The 6,180-nt window shown below is 33.1% G+C and overlaps 1 protein-coding gene across 9 annotated transcripts in view; it reads left to right on the top strand.

The window, feature by feature from the left end:
• Zdhhc21 (zinc finger DHHC-type palmitoyltransferase 21) overlaps window positions 1-6,180 on the top strand; it is a 57,918-nt gene that overhangs the window by 3,840 nt on the left and 47,898 nt on the right. For all 9 annotated transcript variants that reach the window (XM_033757741.1, XM_033757740.1, XM_010630962.3 and 6 more), the window contains one exon: window positions 2,814-2,945. The gene's annotated coding sequence lies outside the window, so the exon portion shown is untranslated. The remainder of the gene's footprint in view (window positions 1-2,813; window positions 2,946-6,180) is intronic.

Raw genomic sequence — 6,180 nt, forward strand, 5'->3', positions numbered from 1 at the left:
AAAAATTTTTTGGGGTTTTTTTTTTTTTTTTTTTTTTTTTTTTTTGAGACAGGGTCTCACTGAGCTACACAGGCTGACTTTGAACTCACAGTGATCCTCCTGCCTCAGCCCCCTTGAGTTCTGGGATTACAGGCATGCAGTAGGTGTGCCTGGCTATTTCTTGGAGTTTTGAGCCTAATTTTACTTTTGTATACGAACGACATAGTGAGATTTCATTCTACAGTAATGGTGGTGATGTTGATCTAGCCTGAATATTTTTCAGATGCTATGTCTGAAAACTAGCTCTAATAACTGTAAATGTAAAGTGAGATTTTTTTGTTGTTGCTGTTGCTTTAAAGCCAGTGAGTGACTCGGATTTGAGTCATTGATAATTGGCTTGTGGTATTACATAATAACATTACTGACAGAAGCTACTGTCATCAATAAGCCAAGCTGCAGTCATTACCTAAGCAGTATTACTGACTTTGGCCGTATTTCAGAACATTTTGTTGTGCCACATTTAATCCTATTTTAATTTTTTTTTTTTTGAAAATGTAATTCATCCATTTGCCTTTGGGTTAGCAGGTTTTTAACTTTATCATAGAGTATTTTCTCCTTAAAAAGCCAGGTGCAGTTAAAGAGACCAATATAAATTAGGTTAAAACCTTAAGAGTAGAAAGAAGTGACATTTGACAATCTGATAATCATGGATCATAAGAAACTTGACCCTGGGAGAAAATAGTTTTTAATTTTTTTTTGGTTTATTTTTTGTTTCCCTGTTTATAAGGGGGAGTGGTAATGTAATGATAATTATTTTGATGTAATTTTCACATCCTCAGTATTAAGAGTTTGTTCTTGTGGTAGTAAAGCAGTATGCTTAACAAATTAATAACTTATCTTTCATTTCCTGTCCTGAAGAATGCTACCACCCTTCATTAGTCACTAAGCCAGAAAGTTGGAAACTACTCTTTGTTTTTTGTTTTCACTTAATCACTAAGTTTTATTCATAAGTTCTCTTGGATTTGCACTTTTTCATTATTTCTGCCCCAATTGTCACTTCCTAACACACATACCTCTCTTAAGTGGGGAATTGGGGTGCTTACTGTGTACCCTTGTCCTTTCTCACTTGCATAACTCTCCACTGGATTGCTCTGTGTGGTTGATCTCAGGACTGTAACGCTTCTACTCCAATCCAGCCTTCACATTGTCGCTATACTTCCCCAAATGCAAATTTGATTGATCCTTCGGTGGTCTTCCACTGTGTTCAGTGTGAAGTCCAAACTCATTGGCTTGGTTTCACTGTTTTTTAGTCTGGGGATTGCTTTCTGCCTGCACATCACAAACTCAGTAAGCTGTGACTAATATTTTATATTTTTATTAATGTAAAATAGAGTAATAGTATCATAGTACATCATATTTAGTAAGGGTAAAACTTTTTCAGTTATTCATGTACTTATGTGTGTACCAGTAATATTACAAGATTTACTTTTGAGAGTTGATTGTGGCCGAGAGTTTGGTGTACATTGCCCCATTTTTCCATGTGAAGTGATTGTAGTCATTTCTGCTCACGTAGATTTTCCTTTTTTTTTTTTTTTTTTGGTAGTGTGGGTCGAACTTGGAACCTTGTGAGGAAGGCAGCAGCACCACTGAGCTAAATCTCTGACCCCTTGGGAGTCTTTTTCTAATGACAGTTTAATGTAAGAAATAAATTGTAATGCAGTCAAGTGTGCAGTATCTGGAAAAAATTCATGAACTAATACCCTTACTCTTGTGAAGTGCATTGACACTCTGCCTTCTGTCTTTGAATGTCTTACATAGTACTCATCTTGTCTCTTTTACCAGTCTATTTTTCTTGAAGATAGTGTCTTCCTTCTCATGTATTCACTGTGTCAAAGAATAGTATATATTAGTAAATGTTGCTTGAGCTAATAAAATAGTGAATTGGTATATTTTATGTAAAACTCTTTACAATGTTATTATTTTTTGTTTGTACTGTAGAAATTAACTTTTATGGTTGACTTGGTGGTTTAATTATAGGAGGGTATCTGTTTTTCTTAAAACATTTTAAACTGAGACATCCCTTTCGGAAATTGGTACATATATCATTCTTGATAATTTTCTGTATCTTTACTCCTCCCTCCTGTCTCCTTCCTGCTTTTTCTGATCTGTTTCCCCATCTTCAAAAAGCCTGCCTCCCTGTTTCTTATCATTTCTCCTTTATTTTGATCTTTATTTATATTTTGTGTTTCTCAAATAAGAGGAACCATGGAATATTTAACTGTGTCTGACTTATTCAACTCAAGGACGCATCCATTTTTCTGCAAATGACTTGAATTCATTCTCATTATGGTTGAATAAAATTCCATTGTGTATGTATGTACTACATTTTCTTTATCCCTTCATTTGTTGAAGGGCATCTAGGCAAATAGAAGTTTGAAACTTCTATTTCAAACTTTGTTCTCTGTTATCAATTGTAACTAGGTACTTCTGGCCTCTCTTCTTGATAGACATTACCTTGCATGTGTCACATTAGTGATCTCAGAATCTGTTGTTATTTTGTGATTTGTGATCGAGAATGTTTATGTGCCCAGATGCTGAATGCATATTGTTTGATTTTATGAGAATTGGGTGATTTCAAAAGAGAGAACTTTCATGTATAATGGTAATCAAATATAAATTCTGGGGGAATAGATTGGATACGAGACAGACTCAAGTGTTGTTATCTTTTCATTTTTCTGAATTTAAAATTTTTGTGATTGACATTTTCACAGAATGTTTAGCTGTTTACAATTTTTGTCTTTGTGAAAAATCATTATTTGTTAAAACATTAATAGGTTCTCATGGAGAACTGCTATTGAAGAGAGGTCCATTTGGTGGAATGTAATTTAAAAAAGAATGAATCAAGATAAAATTTCTAAATGCATGAACCAGAAAAATCACAGCACATCTTGGTGAACTTGGAATTGGTAAGTTTGTATTTGATTTTACATGGAACTATATTTGTGATTTATATGGCTTACTATCCTTGGAGTCTAATGTTTAGATACTACTATTAATTGTATTCATTGTAAATGAATTAATTTATATTTTTATATTAATTTTGACTAAACATTTTTTTGTAAGGATGTTTTCAAGGGGAAGATAATATGTAAGTAATATAAGCTTCAGAAACATCTTTCTAAATTGTAAAGCTTGTATGGCTTTATAAGATTTTTCTGCATTGCATTTTAACAATTAATTTTAGAAGCATTTAATATATAAAGCAACTAGAGGCTCAAATTATATACTTTGTTTGTAAGGTTATCAGTGTCCCTTAGGCTATTTCTGTTTTTCAGTTGGTTGAAAAGGACTTGGAATTATACATATTTATTGATACACTTAGACAAACATAAAATATTAATACAATATGAATCCTCACTATTTTCCTACGTCAGTCCCAGGATGACCACTGTTAGCAGTTTGGTTGGTATGTTTTTCTTCCAGACATTTTTTCTGTGTCTATGCACAAATTACTTATGTTATTATTTTTTCTAACAAAAAATGTTATATAAACCATTCTGTACCTTGCTTCCCCAACATTTAATTTTGAAATTTGAAGTTTCAAACAGAAACATGGAAATCAGTTTTACAGTGTAATATCTGATTACCCTTCACTTAGATTTCGTAACTAATATTTTACTGACCTTCACGACATCCCTATCTTTCTCTCTGTCCATCCATCAGTCAACTTTATTATTAATTTTTGGTTCTATTTTAAAGTGAATTTCAGACATCAGTATATTCCTTGCAAAAAACACATGTACACACCTACTTCAGTATACATCTCATTAAGGAGTTCAATATTGTTTTGCAGTTTTTTAGGTTAATTTACATACCATGAAATGTACCAATCCTGATTGTATACTTCCTGAGTTCTGACAAAATTAAATACTTGAAAACTCAGCTCGATCACAAGCTGTAGGTTCATTAGCACCACAGAAAGTTCCCTCATTGCACCTTCTGAGTCTGTCTCTGCTTCCCTCATGCCACTAAGATTCCTACCCTTACTCACAGATTTTTCCTATATGACTTGTTTTATTCATTCAGTAGTGTATTATAGGCAATCATATGCAGATTTGCCTCCTTTTTTCCCTTTTTCTTCTTCCTAAATTGCAATAGCTTACAAATAGTCTATACTATTGATCTACCAGAACTTAGTTATTGCCCTCTTCTACATGGACATTAAGTTTTGTCATATTTTGATGATTACAAAAAGTGCAAAATCCTTATACATCCTTGTATGTGTATACTTTTGAACACTCATGAGTACTTCTGTAGGTATTACTAAAAGTAAAATTGCTGGGTAAAAAGGTCTTACCTTCCCCAAATGGTTCCATTAGTTTACATACACATTGGTAATGTATGAAAGTACCCTTTTCCTTGTGCCTCTTAACATTGGGCATCATCTTTCTCTTCCAAGTTTTTCAATATAGTAAATGAAAAGTATACCTAGTTATTTCACATTTTCTTAATCAGTAATGATTAGCCATTCGATTTTTTTGTCAGTTTCTTCTAATTGTATATCTAATTTTATCTGCCTCTTATAAGTCATGTGTTCTACTGTTTTTTCTCCAAGGATACTTTTAATTTTGTTTCTGGTATGTTTTGGGCTCCCAAATTTTAATTTTTATGTGGTCAAACGTGGCTTAGGGCTCTTGATTGTCAAGTGCCATCTCATTCCAAGCTTTTAGAATCAATTGCTATTTTTTTCTAATAGTTTTGCTTCTTACTGAAATTTAGAAGAGAAAGAAATATAAATTGAAGAAATGTGAAGTAAGGCCTCACGAAAATAGGTGATATGGAGAGGGAGCTTCAAATTGGCCTTGAATTATGAGTTGAATTTAAATAGAGTGAGCAGAGTGGTAGGCATGTTTCAGACAGGAGGAGTGAAGGCTAGAATATATTTTTTTCATATTCATGGGACAGTAATAAACCACTTTGGTTGAGGTAGAGTATCATATAAGTTTAGAAATATGTTTTTGGCTAGATGTTTTGCTAATTATTTTGTCTAATCTTTTGATATCAGTATTCTGATGTTACAGTTTTCTATCATATCATAGTTTTCTGTTATTTTTATTTCATAATATCTTGGTATTCTTCCTGTTGAAAATAATGTGGTAAGATACAGTTGCTTGAGAAGGCAAAAAAGGAAAGGCGATATACCATTGGAATAATTTGGTCATCATAAATATTAACTCAGAATAGTTTATTAGACTTCAATTATACTTTCTTTAAAAATAGTTTGTGCTGTAGTAATTTACATAATTATGAAGTTAGTCACTGCACTCAACTGTAGTTATCAGATAGCAATCTTAAAAAATGTTGAAGTACCAGTATATCCACTAGTCACATCAAAGTTTGAATTACGAGCACACCGCTTAATGTACAAATTAATGTGTTGGAATCTGCAGTAATGGAAGTATTTTATAAATGCTATCCTTTGGATGAAGCAGCAGCACTTGCTCGCGTGGGTGCTGCTGAGGATGTGCAATGCTTCTGCTCAGCCAGCAACCACGCCTGAGCCTGTAGCCAGCAGCTGAGCCGAGTGGGGAGCGCCTGCTGTCCTCTGGGCCATTACATATTTGTGGTTGTGGTTGGATTTGGGGCTCTTGGAAGACCACTGCTTTATTTTCTACAGCCCTGTTGCAAAGATTATGTGGCACTAAGTTTTACTAATATCAGGTATTTATTTTAAATATTTAATATTTGTTTTATTTATTCTTATCCTGTGCTGACTTTTCCTTGAGTATGCCTGTTCTTTTAGAGTTTGTTATATCTGTGTTTATATTCAGGAAAACTGGGCACATTTTAAAATGATACTTCTTTTACTGTGTAATATTTCCTGTTGTGAAGGTTTTTAGTGATAATAGAAATGTTAATTTTTGGTAAAGGGATAAAAATAGAGTTCAAAAACTAAATATTTAATAGTTATCCCACTTGTTTTGTTGGCCTACATGCTCTTCTGTTTCTAATGATAAAAGTTATTCTATCCTGTGTAATTATTGGAATTCATTCTTTTTTTAAAGTACTGCATAGAACCAAAACATTAAAAGAAAGGTACATGGGCCGGGAAATTAGCTCAGTGGCACTGCACACACCTTGTAAGTGCAAGGTCCTGAGATGGATCCCTGGTACCAAAAAAAAAAAAAAAAAAAAAAAAAA

The sequence above is a fragment of the Fukomys damarensis genome, unplaced genomic scaffold (genome assembly GCF_012274545.1).
Source record: "Fukomys damarensis isolate Sample0158 unplaced genomic scaffold, DMR_v1.0_HiC HiC_scaffold_31, whole genome shotgun sequence".
NCBI lineage: Eukaryota > Metazoa > Chordata > Mammalia > Rodentia > Bathyergidae > Fukomys > Fukomys damarensis.